The sequence below is a fragment of the Callorhinus ursinus genome, unplaced genomic scaffold (genome assembly GCF_003265705.2).
Source record: "Callorhinus ursinus isolate GAN/ISIS: 27379988/994484 unplaced genomic scaffold, GSC_fseal_2.0 scaffold1, whole genome shotgun sequence".
NCBI lineage: Eukaryota > Metazoa > Chordata > Mammalia > Carnivora > Otariidae > Callorhinus > Callorhinus ursinus.
Window position 1 is genome coordinate 119,377,297 of NW_027397063.1, and position 15,796 is coordinate 119,393,092.

The following is a 15,796-nucleotide window of genomic DNA, read 5'->3' on the forward strand; positions in this document are numbered from 1 at the left end:
AAAGTGGGGACCTGGGTCTAGGTATGCATTAGTGCAGGGAGCTTGGAGGACCCAGGTAGATGAGGCAGTTTTCCTAAAAGACAACGACTAAAGCTCTTTCAATCCATGTGAAGTGGGTCAAGTCAGAAAAAACTTTATGCTTGTTTTTTTTATTCACTTCCCAGAAGTCAATCAAGGCCCTTTGAGAACTGTATTCTTCCCAGCAATCTTAAATAATGCATTAACTTGCTGTTCCCAGGGGACATAATCAAGGAGTTTTAACCTATAGTAGTTTTCCTTCAGAGCTACTGGAATATTTTAATTATTTCCTTACAGTTTATATTTCACACACTTCCAAATAGGGTTGAGGCAGTTACATTTGAAAAACAAGACTAGCAAAATAAAGTAAAAACCATGTGAATAAGTATGCTAAAAACCATGTGAATAAATATGCTAAAAACTAGAATTAATTTAGTTACAGTGATTGAATATTAAATTTACTCTGAGTTTCATTCTGAAATATGCTGTGTCTATGGTCTGACATATCTTTGAAAATGTACAAAAGTCTAAATATTTGTTTCTGGGAATATTTACTTCCAGCTCCTTTAAAGATGAAGCTTATCTTAGTGTATATGGGGTGTTATTTGGAAGATGTATTTTGAATGGAATGTTTGAAGTTGGAGGGGTCTTGAGAGATCAATTCCAGGTCTTTCTCTCTGCAGATAAAGGTTGGAGGATCCAAAGAGATTCAGGGGCTTGCCCAAAGATCTGATTGAACAGAGCTGGAGTTGATGGCTAGCCAGGGTCCTCCTCCATACCATAAAGGAGAGATTCTTAGATCTGAAGTTTTCAGTGACTGCTCTGTAAAGCTTAATGAGAAAGGAAAAAAAAAAACCCTGTATATTTGCTGCAAGAAATTATGATTTGATATACACAGGGCTGATTTCAGATATAAAGTGACTCTAAACAGACACGAACAGGTAAGGGTAAGTGTACGACTAGGAAGGGAGATCTCAAGGGAGGCCAGAAGTTATTCTGGGTGTTGCTCACAGTGAGATTCCAGAGAAAATGACAGATTGAAGTCTCCATGCTACTTTCTCTTTGGCCATCCAATGGGAGAATGCCAGTATAAAGAACGATTTGGTCAGACCAAAGAATTTCAGCTTCCGTGTGTCGTTTGCTGACTTATTTCCTCCAGTAATTAGGATTGAATCAGAACCATATATGTGATATAAAGGATTTAGTATAGAGGTGAGACCTTATTCAGTTGTGGGAGCTGATTGAGCAATATACATAAGTCTGGTGCCCTGGGTCTGGTGCTGGGCCTGTGGTCAATGAGGCCAGCAGTCATGACGAGAGGGAAGATGGACATGAAGTGGGGGAGAAAAATGACAAACTGGAACCCCCATCAGTCTCTCAACGTCTCCAAACCTCCAACTTCAATGATGTGGGTGAGCTCCTGGCACATTTCACCCCAGAGCTGCTCTTACGAGGATTCAGAGAAGCTAAGGAGGAGGTCCAGCAGGAAGTGGATAGAACTGTGGGCCTGGGACTGCCCAAAGCCAACAATGTGGGCCCAGAAATCAGTGCATATGAGTGAACCACAACAGCACCTGTTCTAGCTCCCTCTATCTCAGTGTAAACATTTCCCTCCACCTTCTATCTCCTGCACACTCTCTTGTGGGTGCAACCCTAGCCCAGAACCATGCAGAGAAAGGAATTCTGGGAGATGTAGTTCCAGCTTAACTCAGTTGCTTTCATTCAAGCCACCACATCTATGAATTAAATTATTCTCTTTATCCCCCCAATAACCATATATTCAGTGTGCTATCCAAACAATTGGCAGGTTGGCTATTTTTATTTTATTAAAAATTTTTTTTTATTGAGGTATAGTTGACACACGATGTTACATTAGTTTTAGGTGTATAACATAGTGACTCGACAACTCTACATGTTATGCTGAGCTTACCACAAGTGTAGCTGCCATCTGTCACCATACAGTGCTATTATGATATCATTGACTGTATTCCCTATGCTGTGGCTTTGATCCCCATGACGTATTCATTCCAATAACTGGAAGCCCGTGTCTCCTTTCCCCTTCACCCATTTTGCCCATCCTTTTACACTGTTCCCTCTGGCCTCTTCTTAATGAGTCTGTTCCTGCTTTTTTTGTGTGTTCATTTGTTTTGTTTTTTATTTTTTTTAAATATATTTTTTTAAAGATTTATTTATTTATTTGACAGAGAGAGAGACACACACAGTGAGAGAGGGAACACAAGCAGGGGGAGTGGGAGAGGGAGAAGCAGGCCTCCCGCAGAGCAGGGAGCCCGATGCGGGGCTCGATCCCAGGACCCTGGGATCATGACCTGAGCCGAAGGCAGACACCCAACGACTGAGCCACCCAGGCGCCCCCATTTGTTTTGTTTTTTAGATTCCACATATAAGTGAAATCATAATATTTGTCTTTTTCTGTCTGACTTATTTCACTTAACATAATACTCTTTAGGTTCATCCATGTTGTCACAAATGACAGGATCTAATTCTTTTTATGGCTGAGTAATATTTCACTATATATATATATCACATCTTTATCCATTCCTCTATCGATGGACACTTGGGCTGCTTCCATATCTTGGCTATCATAAATAAAGCTGCAATAAACATAGGTGTGCATATATCTTTTCAAAATAGTGTTTTTGTTTTCTTTGTGTAAATACCCAGGAGTGGAATTATTATTATTAATATTTAAATATTTATTTATTTATTTATTTATTTATTTATTTATTTTAGAGAGAGAGAGAGCCTGAGCAAGTGGGTGGAGGGGCAGAGGGAGAGAATCTTCAAGCTGACTCCCTGCTGGGAACAGAGTCCCACTCCAGGCTGGATACTTCCACCCATGAGATCATGACCTGAGCCAAAACCAAGAGTCGAACACTTAACTGAGCCACCCAGTTACCCCCAGTAGTGGAATTATTGATAGTATGGCATTTCTAATTTTTTGAGGAAGCTCCGTACTGTTTTCCACAATGGCTGCACCAGTTTGCATTCCCACCAACAATTCACGAGGGTTCCTTTTTCTCCACATTCTCAATAACACTTGTTATTTCTTGTCTTTTTGATTCTAGCCATTCTGGCAGGTGTGAGGTGATATATCATTGTAGTTTTGATTGTTGGCCATCTGCATGTCTTCTTTGGGGAAATGTCTGTTCAGGTCCTCCACCCATTTTAAAATCAGATTATTTGGGGTTTTTTGGGGGGGCGTGTTGACTTGTATAAATTCTTTATATATTCGAGATATTAACCCCTTATTGGATATATCATTTACAAATATCTTCTCTCATTCAGTAGATTATCATTTTGTATTTTTTATTTTTATGGTTTCCTTCGCTGTGCAAAACTATTTTGGTGTAGTCTCAATAGTTTACTTTTGCTTTTGTTTCCCTTGCCTGAGGAGACATATCTAGAAAAATATTGCTAAGGCTGATGTCAAAGAGATCACTGCCATGTTGGCTATTTTTGGAAAATTTTTAGGAAAACTTAGAGAGGGGCAATATACGCCAGCAAGACAATATTTCATGAAACAAATTAGCAAAGGCATTCATAGAAGGACACAGGACTATGGTTGTCACATAGTAACTTGTAAGGAACAAACTTGCCCATAAATAAGGCACATCTGTACATGAAATTTTAACTTCTGCACTGAAACACTGCAATGTGAGTAGCTTGAATGGACCTTGTAAAAGGGCCATTGTTTCATCTAGAGAATAAATTGAACCCTGGGAGATTGAATCTAGATTGCTTTGCGAGAGAGAAAGGAAGAAGGGAGGAGAGAAGGGGAGGAGACCGTGATTTTGAGAATGAGTTTTAAGGTAAAAAACAGACCTTGCTGTGACCTCAGGGCTATAGCAGAGCACATGGTTTTCCCTTGAAGCCTCTGGAGATGTCAACTGCAAAGCAATTACTAAAAATATCATTTGGCCAATCTTCCCCATGACAACCCATGTGGGTGCCCTTTGACTGGGACACCCCCTCACCCCACAATTTTAGTAAAACTAACATGTACCAGCCCCCAACTTTCTTTCACCTGGCTGAAGGCTTAGCACAAATTGAATGACTTCCCTAGACAGGGTATGGATAGAGTAGACAACCTGAGCACAGGACAGGTGGATTTGTGGGTTTGACTGTGGGGCTAAATCCAGAGGCTGCTTTTCCAAGAACAGAAGAATAGGCTCTAATATTAGCTTTATTTTGCTTCTTGGTTAACTGGGTAATGAAAAGGGGCTAAAATAAATGATGCGGTGACCATCTGGGGAATAAAGAATGCCAGGCGGTGGTAGGCCCTGCTGGGAGCAGACAGAGGCATTTGGGTTTGCTGTTGAGTTAGAGGAAGAATTTGTCTTGGTCTGTGAATCAGGCAAAATCTGTTCACTAAGTTGGAGGTCGTGGAGTAGCTTCCCATCAAGTGATATAAATGCTTACATTGCCTGCCGTTTCTACAGTAGGCATGTGTTTGGTTTTTTGAGGTGGCTTCTTTCATTACTCAAGTTCTTTGTAATATTAGGGCATAGGCTTTTTTTGTGTGTGAAAAAACACATAACATTAAATTTACCATTCTAATCATTCTAAGGGTACAGTTCATTAATGTTAAGTATGTTCATATTATTGTGCAATAGATCTCTAAAACTTCCCTATCTTGCAAAACTGAAACTCTATACCCAGTAAACATTAATTCCTTTCTTCCTCCAGCCCTTGACAAGTATTTTTTTCTTTCTTTTCCTAAACCACTTTATTGAGGTATGATTGACATAAAAAAAGTATACATGTGTAATGTATACAACAACTTGTTGAATTTGGAAACAAGTACAGACTCATGAAACTATCGCCACATTCAAGGCTTTAAATATCCATCACCTCACCTCCAAGTTTCCTCTCACCCCCTTTATTTCTAAATTTCTATCTATCTATCTGTCTATCTATCATCCATTTATCTATATATCTTAATAGATTTTTTCTTCTGTGATAAGAGCACTTTACATAAGAGCACTTAGCAAACTTTTAAGTATACAATAAAATATTGTCAACTGTTGGCCATATGTTGTACTGTAGATCTCCAGAACTTATTCATCTAGCTTCACTGAAACTTTGTATCCTCTTAACTGGCATTTCCCCATTTCCCCCTCCACTCAGATTCTGGTAACCACTGTTCTATGTACTCTCTAGTTCTATGAGTTTGGCTATTGTACATTCCTCATAAAGTGGGATCATGCATTGTTTGTCATTCTGTGTCTGGCTTATCTCACTTAGCATAAACTCCTCCAGGCCGATCCATCTTGTCACAAATGGTAGGATTTCCTTCTTTTTCAAGGCTGATTAATATTCCATTGTATATTTATACCACATTTCCTTTATCCATTCATATGGTGATGGACAGTTGGGTTGCTTCCACATCTTGGCTATTGTGAATAATGCTACAGTGAACCCGGGTGTGCAAATATCTCTTCGATATTCTTCTTTGAATTCTTTTGGAATATGTATGAGAAGTAGTATTGCTGGATCACATGGTAGTTCTATTTTTAATTTTTTGAAGAAACACCATACTGCTTTCCATAGTGGCTGCACCATTTATGCTAACAGTGCACAAGGATTCCAATTTCTCTTTAACCTCACTAACACTTGTTATTCTCTGCTTTTTTGATAGTAGCCATCCTAAGGGATGTAAGGTATCTCATTGTGGTTTTGGTTTGCATTTCTCTTGTGATTAGTGATGTTGAGCATCTTTTCCTAGAGCATAGGTATTTATAAGAAAAAAAATCTTTTGTGGAATAAAATGAGGAAAAATTAGGTAGTAAGGCTGATGGTAAATCTTGTGCCCACAGTAACATATTCCCTTTCTTTTTAATCACTTTTTCTGTCATTTTTGGGCCATCATTTTGCTTTTGACCTAGTCTCCCCACTAGAAGTTAATTTTTAATTTGTGAGTCATACATTGTTGGGATTGGAAAAGATTAAGGAGATCTTCTAAGGGCAACATCCCCATTTTCGAGTCAAGAACCCTGAGGATGAAAAAATGAAAAAGAATTCAACTAAGAAGGAATATAAGGGGAGAAATCCTTAATATAAGGAGAAAGAGACTTCTGATTACTGAAACTTAAATTCTAATTCATTCCCATTATGAAAGAGTCCTGTGGAATCTGGAAATATCAGGAAGACCCAATTTCCAAAACTCTGTGGTCGAGCATGTTTTGAATAACTGCCACAGTTTTCATGACATTTCTGCCAGATGTCTTGTGCTGTCATCTCCTCCTCTTCTGTAGCCCTGATGTAAATCTTTGAGTGATGGGCTTTGGAGCTCAGATTAGATCATTTGGCTTGTATACCTTATAATTAAAACATATATTAACTTTTACTTATGTTTGATAATGAGACCCAGTTCACATGTGTGACATGATGATAAAGGGAAGAGAAGTTAGGAATACAATAGCAGGCCAGTTCAACCATCATTTCTGATCTCCTAGCTTGTAGGTAGGGCAGGCGGGGGTGGTCTGTGCCTCCTGAGGTATAAGAAATCTCAACAAATGTGGACAGTATCCTCAAGGCCAGAGCAGGCCCAACCATTCTCCCCAGAGCTTGCTGTGTGTATTAAGGGTTCTCTTGAGAAACGGAACCAACAGATACATGAATAGATTTATTATGGAGGCTGGACAGTCCCAAGATCTGCAGTCACCAAGCAGAAGACCCAGAAGAGCTGATGAGTAGTTCCAGTCTGAGTCCAAAGACCTAGGACCGGATGGTGTGAGTACTAGGCGGAAAGACAGCAGACTCAAGCCCCAGGAGCTGATATTTCTATTTGATTCTGAAGGCAGGAAAAGACTAATTGCCTAGCTCAAAGAAGTCAGGCAGGAGGAAGTCCCTATTACTTTTCTTCTATTCAGCCCTTTAGTGGATTGGATGAAGCCCATCTAAAAAGGGAGAATCCATCTGCTTTATTTGATCTCTGATTCAAATGTTAATCTTACACAGACTTGTACAGACACACCAAGAATAATGTTTGGCCAGATGTCTAGGCACTCTAAAACCATCACACTGTGGCTACCCTCTGAGGGTTTCCAAGATGACTTTTTTGAACCCATGGACATATTTACCAGCTGTGTGACCTTGGGTAAGGTATTTAACTTCACTGTGCCTCAATTTCCTCATTGTGAAGGTGATAACAATTCCTCTCTCACTGGGTTGTTTTAAGGATTAAGTGAACTAATATTTGTAAAGTGCTTAGAACCCTGCATGGCAAATTATAAGTACAGCATGTGTTTAATGCAACTTTAACATATTTCAATAGCTTTGTATTTATTTTGATGTGTAGTAGAAGGAAATACAACTGGCATGATTTCAAGGATATTTTTGCTTAGGATGAGGTGAAAAAAAACCGGTAGCTTGATTTCAAGACAAATAGTAAGTAAATACTGGTATGGTAGACCTTGTGATAGGGGAAAATGAATGATTCTGTTTGGGAAATATTGTGGATGAGAAAAAAATAAGATAATATGTAGGGTAACCAATGAAACCCAACCCAGTTTTCTGGGGGAGTTCGTGGGACACAGGACCTTCAGTGCTGAAACCAGGAGAATGCACCGCAAATCAGGATGTTTAGTGTACTCATATGTAATGTGGAATTCGATAACATTTCTGGACATTAGAGACTATTTGAAGCTCCATTTTCCTTTCCAACTAATGAACTCTTGAGCTGGGCTAGAAGTGGCAATTGGTTCACAAGTAGATGCTCATAAAATTTAGATAGAGCCACTGGCATTTGGATCATATGAGGACAATGAAGTTGGCTGGTACATATGAGAGACAGTTTTGTTTGATAACACCAATAAAGTAATCAATAAGATAGAAGCAGCTCAACCAGTCAGCACCAAATGAGCAGTTTTTTTCTCTTCTCCTTTCTTCTTTCCCACAAAAATCCTGTGCTTTCCCCACAGGAGCGGGACCCTTTTCTGACGACTCCATCCGGAATCTGTACATCCCAAATTGCAATTCTGACACCCCAAATAAAGGCCTTTGTTCTTTTTTCAGTTTCCCCTCCTTTTCTCAGTTGACAGTAAGTTTGATATTTATCCCAGAGTCACACATTGTTCCTGGCACAGGGGGTCTCCAAGGAGCTGGTAGTAGGTAGAACCTTGGTTCTGATCCTGCTTTGATATGTCTGTGACTTTATTTATTTATTTATTATTTATTTTTTTAAAGAGTCATCCATTTATTTAAGAGAGAGAGAAAGAGAGAGAGAGAGAGAGTGCGCACGTGCTGGGGGAGGGGCAGAAGGAGAGAGAGAGAGAATCTCAAGCAGACTCCTTGCTGAGGGTGGAGCCCAATGCAGGGTTTGATCCCAGGACCCTGAGATCATGACCTGAGCTGAAATGGAGAGTTGGACGCCTAACCAACTGAGCCACCCAGATATGTCTGTGACTTTAAACAAGGGTCTTCAGTTTCCCTCCATCTGTGTTTCTTGGTCTGCAAAAGAAGTGGTTGGAATAAATGATCTCCAAATCCCGTCCAGTGCTGGTTCTTAGATATGAAGCACACACTATATCTGTTGCGGCTAAAATCTCAATTCCACTGATGTTCCAGGTGAGAAAAGAACAATGAGAAAAGCATGTACTGTTAGTCTCTTCAGGGGCTCTCAAATCCAGCCTAAGGCAGAGGAGAAAAAGAATGGAATGGAGTTTCTCCCCTCTCCTGACTTCCAACCAACCACAGCCCTGACACAAAGTGACCAGCCCAAGCTTAGGATGCTTTAAAAAGACCTGAAAAATGTATGTGGTCTGGGAAATCAGCAGAAGACAGACTTCTCAATAGGTTTAAACATGCAAGATTTCCATAAGAAGGACTTGAACTGTTTGTTGGGGTGAGAGATGTCTTTATGTAAAGCCATGAAATATAGGTGGCTTTAATTGTGGCTGTGTTTGGAAGCTGAAAAGGAATCTTTGGTGGTAAGTAGGACTGGGAAAAATAATTGACTTAATTGATTAAAGGCTCCTGTTTGGAGCCTTGTTTCTCTTCATCCAATGAACTTTCGGAGTTGACAATATTCCAAGTTCCAGGCAAGTTATGTGTTTTTTTTTTTTTTAAGATTATTTATTTATTTATTTATTTAACAGAGTTAGAGAGAGCACAAGTAAGCAGAGCGGCAGCCAGAGGGAGAGGGAGAAGCAGGTTCACCGCTGAGCAGGGAGCCCGATGCAGGGCTCGATCCCAGGACCTCAGGATCATGACCTGAGCCGAAGGCAGACGCTTAACCAACTGAGCCACCCAGGCGCCCCTCCAGGCAAGTTATGTTACATAAGAATGTAACTCGCTGACCATCTGTTTTTGTAAGATTAAAATCATCTTACAGTCCTGGCTTGGAAAAGCTATTTCACACCAATCATTATTTATACATATTTTTTTTCCAGAATCAATTTAATGTAACAAATATCTACTGAGGGCAGTTATGAGCTCAGTTCTGTGAAGTCATGAAGAGGAATAAGAATCTCAGTTGCTAGGAGCCCCAGCTATAAAGGAAGTGTGACAGGAATCCAGTCATCGGCATTATGTTGATGTTGCCATTTGTGGAAACCCTGATGATTTTTACCTGGCACTGAGATTCACTTTATGTGAGATGGGGTGGGCAGACAGGCTCTGGGTATTGGGAAGTCTAAGAAGAGTTTCTGGGCTCCAAGAGCTTAGTTTTCAGGAGTCCTGTCGTTTTTTCATAATAAACTTCTTCTAAGGCTTGTAATGCCCAGACGCCTTCCAGGCAGCGTTCTCTCTAATTATAGCTCCCCTGAGTCACTGGAGGTTTCAGAACCAGAGTGTCGAGAGAGAGATAGACTATAAAAACAAGCTTATATCACTGGGGGTATAGCTCAGGGGTAGAGCATTTGACTGCAGATCAAGAGGTCCCTGGTTCAAATCCAGGTGCCCCCTGTACACTCAAATTTTGCTTCAGAAGGATATGGATTGATTTTGGCTCTATTATTTTCCATAACTCATGGCTGAATAATAACTAATGTCCTTTGTGCATATGCCAGGCACCAGTCTGAATTCTTTGCATCAATTATCTCCTCCATTTCCCTCCCAGATTCTACAAGATACATACCATGCCATCAGTATCTTCATTTTACACGAGGAGACAGACAGACTTGGAGACACCCAGTAATTGGCTGATGGTCAAAAATCTACAAAGAGAAGGCTTAGGATTTGGACTCAGAGCACATGTCCTCAATGACTTCCTGATGCTACTTGTACTGTTCTAGTGGTAAAAGTTTTGTGACAAAATTCCGCTTAGTAATGCTCCCAAGGTGCCAGGACTGTCCGTCCACTTTTAGAATCTTTGGGCTGCAGGGTCAACCCAGGGACTTAGTGACCGTGCTCACACTGTGCAGTGCCCTGGGGAAAGTAAGTCTTCATTCATAAAACACTGCTAGGGGTGAGCATGAAAGGGCCCGAAGTTTAGGGAGCTGCACTCTTTTCCTGCTCTAAAGCTCGAGGAATTTCTATTGCCTTTCCACCCCCCATTCCTTTCCTGTAGCCCCGCACTCCCACCACAGGTGCCTTCACTCAGGACCCAGGTGTGGGCCAGAGGTCAGGCCCGAGTCTGAGTCTAACCCCTGCCCACAGCCCAGGCCATGCTGTGTCTTTAGAGGGGCTTGAACAACACACAGAATGCCGACTATGAGGCAGGACTGTGCCAAGCGGGAACCCCAAGGTGACTAGGGCACGGCCCTGGTCTCAGTGTGCTCTCCACCAGGAAGCAGGGCTGCAAAGTGCACCATCAGAGGGATGGGATGTGCAGGGAGCTGTGCCAATGTCAGGTATGCAGAGGAGGCAGTGATGCTGTCCCTCTAGGGGAGGGAAGGGTAAGGGAGGCTTCCTTGGGTTGCTGATGGCAACAAGTTTCAAAGACGAATAATATCTCCCAGGACAGAGCATGGAGTGGAGGAAGGGGTGTGGGGCGTGGCGGCTGAGTTGCAGCCGGACTAGGCTGCCTGGGCCAAGGCTGGGACCAGATGGATGCAGGTGGAGGCAGCTGGAGAACACAACAAGATTTGGGAGTGTCAGAAGATGAAGTTGAAGAGGCAGATAGAGATCCACATGAAAACAAGCCCGCCTATTGTGCTGAGACTTGGAGCTTCTGGGGGAGGCATTTAAAGGGCCGTGACCCAGATAGACGCCATTTTAAGCAGGGTGCTCTGGGAGCAGGAAGGGGGGCGGCTGTGAGCAGTGGAGGCTGGGAGGAGGCCATTTAGGGGGTGGTGACATTGCCAGTGTGGGGGTGGGGATGGACCTAAGTGACGTCAGAGCTAAAATGAGCAATACCCAGCGATTAACTGGAGCTGGAGAAGAGAAGCTGAGAGAAGCCCACGGTTGTCAGTGTTCTGACCAAATGATGGAGTACACGGTGGTGTCACCAACCCAGATGGGGAGGCGGCTGATCATATGGTTAGGGAGGCAGGCCTGGCGCTGAGCCCCAAGCCTACACCGGAATCCCGGCCTCAGCACCTCCTGGCTGTGTGACCACTCTGTGCTTCAGTTTCCCTACGTGCAAAATCCATATGCTGATATTAATACCTATTTTATAGCATCTTTGTGATGATCCCCTGGGAAGTTATGGGTGGAACCTTTACTACAATGGCTGGCACATAGCAAATGTCCGGTAAATATGAGCTGTTATTATGACGACAAAGCAAAATGAGGAAGAGGTGCAGGTTTGGGCAGGCAGGTGGCACGTTTGTTTTGGGGCACACTGGGTATGAAATCTGAGGTTTTTGTAAGGCCTCAGAGGGGAGCGGCTGCGAACGGGCATCTGGGCCCCCCCCGAGAGCTGGTGAACTGAGGCTTCAGCTGCTGTTGGCTCCTCGGCTTCGTGGAGGCGACAGGCCTCTTCAGGGAGGATTTGTTGCAACGGCAGAGATTCTCTCGACCTTTCTTCTCAGTCTCAGAGATACACAAGATTAAAAATCCTCAGACGGGAGCTGAAGGCAATAGGATTCAGAGGTATTAGAGGTGAACTTTGGACTTTGGAATACCTTGTTGTTGTTCGACTGTAAACCGGGACAGTTCATCCTGGATGGAGTCCCCTTTGAAAATCTGATGAAAACATACACACTATCCGATACGTGCACACACACGACATTTGCCTATCATTTCAGAGTCATACCTGAACCTCTGAAGTTTCTGGATACCTGGTTAAGGTGCCCTCCCCGTCCAATACTCGTCGGTGACCCAGTACTTAAACATTCATCGGTGTGAGGGTGCGGGGGAGAACATCTGTAGATGTGCCCAGAGATTCCTGGGCAGTTGGTAGTGTATTTTAAAAACTGGAAGATTATACTGAGAATTACACTGAGCTTTAGGTGCTGGGAAGAGGACGAACATACATGTTCTGGGAAAAGTAGGAGCTGGTGTGTGGCTGAAAGGGAATTGAGGATGAGTTTAAATCCAAGAAGAATCTCAGCTGTAAAAGGTATTTATGAAGTATGATGTAACTCATAGAAGGGAAATAAGTGTCTATGTGAAGCCTGCTGCCATCAGGGGGTATAGCTCAGTGGTAGAGCATTTGACTGCAGATCAAGAGGTCCCTGGTTCAAATCCAGGTGCCCCCTCTGTGATCTTTTGCTCTTCTTGACAGGCTTTTTAAAACACTGGGTTTAGGGTGAGGCAAGCAACTAGGGGCTCAAAATTTAAGGCTGTGCTCACTCTCATGTAAGTCCCTTAGCTTGTTAATTCCCCACAGTAGAGCCTTGTGCATATGAATTCACCCCTCTTCCAACATATACACACATAAACACAGTCATCCACCCAGAGACATATATACACACACCCCACACACCAGATGTCCCCCAACCACATACACACACCTGGACCCACACAGCATCACACAGACTCACCAACAGACAAAACATACACACACGCATACATGGACTTTCTCACAGATACCTTTATTTTTCCTTTCTGTATGTTCAATCTTATTAACCAGACCCTTTCTAGCTTCCTTTCTCCAAACTTTTACCCATTTACTAGTTTGGATTTACAAAAGAGTTGTAAAGATAATATAGAGAGGTCCCGTATACCCTTTGCTCAGCTTCCCCTAATGTTAATATCTTGCATAACCACGGCACATTAATCAAAACTATGCAATAAACATTGATGCAACACTATTAACCAAACCTTAGACGACATTCAGATGTCACCAATTTTTCCACTAACATCTTTTTCTCTGTTCCAGGATTCAATTCAAGATACCATATTGCCTTGAGTTATAATGGCTCCTTAGTTTCCTTCAGTCTCTGACAGATGCTCAGTCTTTCCTTGTGTTGTTTTTTTGTTTGTTTTTATAATCTTAACACTTTTGAAAAGTCCTGGTCAGATATTTTGTAGAATGCCCCTCATTTTGGGTTTGTCTGGTGTTTTCTCATGATTAGACTGAGGTTATGGATTTTGGGGAAAAATATCACAAAGGTCATGTGCCCTTGTTGTCCTCTCTTAGTAGGGGTAGAAGAAAAGCCCTGCAAAAATTTAGGAGTCCGCTGCATTGTAAAAATTTAAATGTACAATGGCTGAGGCTTATCAGGATATGCCTTCTAAAGTGAGATACCTCACAGAATGAAGCACATCACTTGGTGGGTCTCTTTGGATTTTGGTGTCAGTGTATTTGGATGGGCTTCTTTGGTATATCTACTAGATAACAATAACCCAGAAGATTGTCAGTTTTTTTTTTTTTTTTTTTTTTTTTTTTTTTTTGTGGATCCTAGAAAAAGAAAAGGGTCTGCACTCAGTCGGGGCCAGGGGGAAAGCTGTTCCTCCACGTGGGTGTTATGACTTAGTATTGCAAGCGTAAGTGGCAGCTCCAGCCTGGTTAATTCATCTTTCCTTTGTTTCATAGTGCATTGAATTTACCTCTTGTTTATGCTAGTACGTGGTACAACGTAACTGTTTATATGTCTATGTATTAGGCTAACCTTGGCAACAGTGTGGTGATAACTCTGAAATCTCAAGAGCTTAACACAAGGAAGATTTATATCTTATCCATGCAAGATCTGGAGCAGGTCTGGTGGTCCTTCACCCTCTTGTAGCTAGGTCATCAAGCAAAATGTGGCCTCCAGGGTCATCACTCCAGGGGTAGTGAGAGTTGGAGGAATCGCACGCCTGCTGCCTTAGCCCGGGCAAGATGCACCACACCTCAGCTCACAGTTCATGGGACAGAACTAGTCACATGGCCCCCACTTCATTGCAATGGAGACTGGAAAAAGTTAAGAAAGCGTTTGGATGTTAGTGAGTATTAACTTTTACTGCCATAACTGATCTTGCCTACTCCAGTGTGGGCCCCTAGCTGGTAGCAATTCTTTTTGATTCTTATTGTTATCACCAGTGACTGGTAAGTACCTTGTCCATTGTCAGGGCTCAGAAAGTATTTGATGAATAATGACTATTGGCTAATTGAGTGAATGAGTAAATGAAGCAAGATACATAAACAAGGTATATTCTTAAATTATTTGGAAACTGATTTTAGTATAAGGCAAGAATTATACCTCTCACATTGAAAAAAATGACTTATTGATGCTTTCTAAGCAATCTCTTAAAAGATTCAAACTTTTGTTGAAGAAGACAACTTCATGCCCATCAAGTAAAACACAGAACACTAATTTTTTTGCAGCTTTGTTTTACTTTGAAAAAGAAATGGTTACTACTCTGCCTCCCTTTCTAAAATTGTCCACATGACATTTACCCATTATAAAGTCAAAATACCTTTATTGTATAAAACCTTAAGCATATATCAAAGAATGTAGGAGGGAATTAAATTTGGTTGGATCTTTACTACCATCTTTTGTTAACTATTGTCTGTTAAATGTGATGGTGTTTGTACACGTGGGTGCATGTTTTACGTAAGTATACGTAAACATAACAAAAATGTATCAGGCATATCTAAGCAACATCTCAGATCCTCTTGTCTGTTCCTGTTTCTGAGGCCCTTGGCCAGCTTTTCTCCCCTGGCTGCCACTGCAGTAGCTGAGGAGGTATGGACTCTATCAACGTCACTCTGGTCCACCCAGCAGTCCCTCTCCTGTCCCTGCTGGATGCCTCTCACCTCCTACTCTTGGCTTCCCTCTTGCTTTTGAGTTATAAGAGGCCATGAGACCCCCTTGGTACCCCCACATGCAGAATCTGGAGGTGTTCAGGAGTTAATGCATCATGGGGAAAACGTTTCACCGACAAGATACAGAAGCTGAGGGCTAAGTCTTCTCCTCCCTTCCTCAGCACAGACTGTCCTGTGATGCAGTAGTTCATACACCCTTTGGAGAGACAGCTTTACGAGCTCGAGCAGTCAAGTGCACTTGTTAACAAGTGACAGCCAGCTTGGAAATGCCCCTTTGCACTAACTTACCCTTTCTCTGCCTCACCCCCTTTTACCCCTCTCCTCCCAGGGATCACACTTGGTGAAAAACTAGTGACACCCAAGCTTTTGCCTCGAGCTCTAGGCTCTGGGGTATCCAGAGACCACAGACAGTCAGGATACTCTTTCCAGTTCTCTCTCAGCCTTTACCACCACACAAGAGAAAGGAATTGCGTCCAAGCTCTCATTAAACAAAGGTATCATCCCTGCCAGGTTCCAACTGCCAGGATCTGCATCTCTTCCCCTGAGTTTTTTTTGTTTTTTTTTTGTTTTGTTCCCCCTGTTTTGGCAGCCAGAGTCTCTATCTATATCTGCCCCGGGGAGCAGCCTTCAAAGAACAACAGACAGAGGTTGCTGTTTAAATAACTCAGATTCCTTAACCCC

The 15,796-nt window shown here is 42.2% G+C and overlaps 1 long non-coding RNA gene and 2 other non-coding genes across 3 annotated transcripts in view; all 3 read left to right on the plus strand.

Moving 5' to 3' along the window:
- The first annotated feature begins 9,144 nt into the window (after window positions 1-9,144).
- Window positions 9,145-15,796, plus strand: part of LOC141374021 (uncharacterized) — a 71,680-nt gene continuing 65,028 nt past the window's right edge. Inside the window, exons 1-2 of the long non-coding RNA XR_012380568.1 lie at window positions 9,145-9,304; window positions 10,100-10,276. This is a non-coding gene — a long non-coding RNA (uncharacterized lncRNA). The remainder of the gene's footprint in view (window positions 9,305-10,099; window positions 10,277-15,796) is intronic.
- TRNAC-GCA (transfer RNA cysteine (anticodon GCA)) lies at window positions 9,874-9,945 on the plus strand. Its single transcript has one exon. It is a non-coding gene; the product is annotated as a tRNA-Cys (tRNA).
- Window positions 12,552-12,623, plus strand: TRNAC-GCA (transfer RNA cysteine (anticodon GCA)). Its single transcript has one exon. It is a non-coding gene; the product is annotated as a tRNA-Cys (tRNA).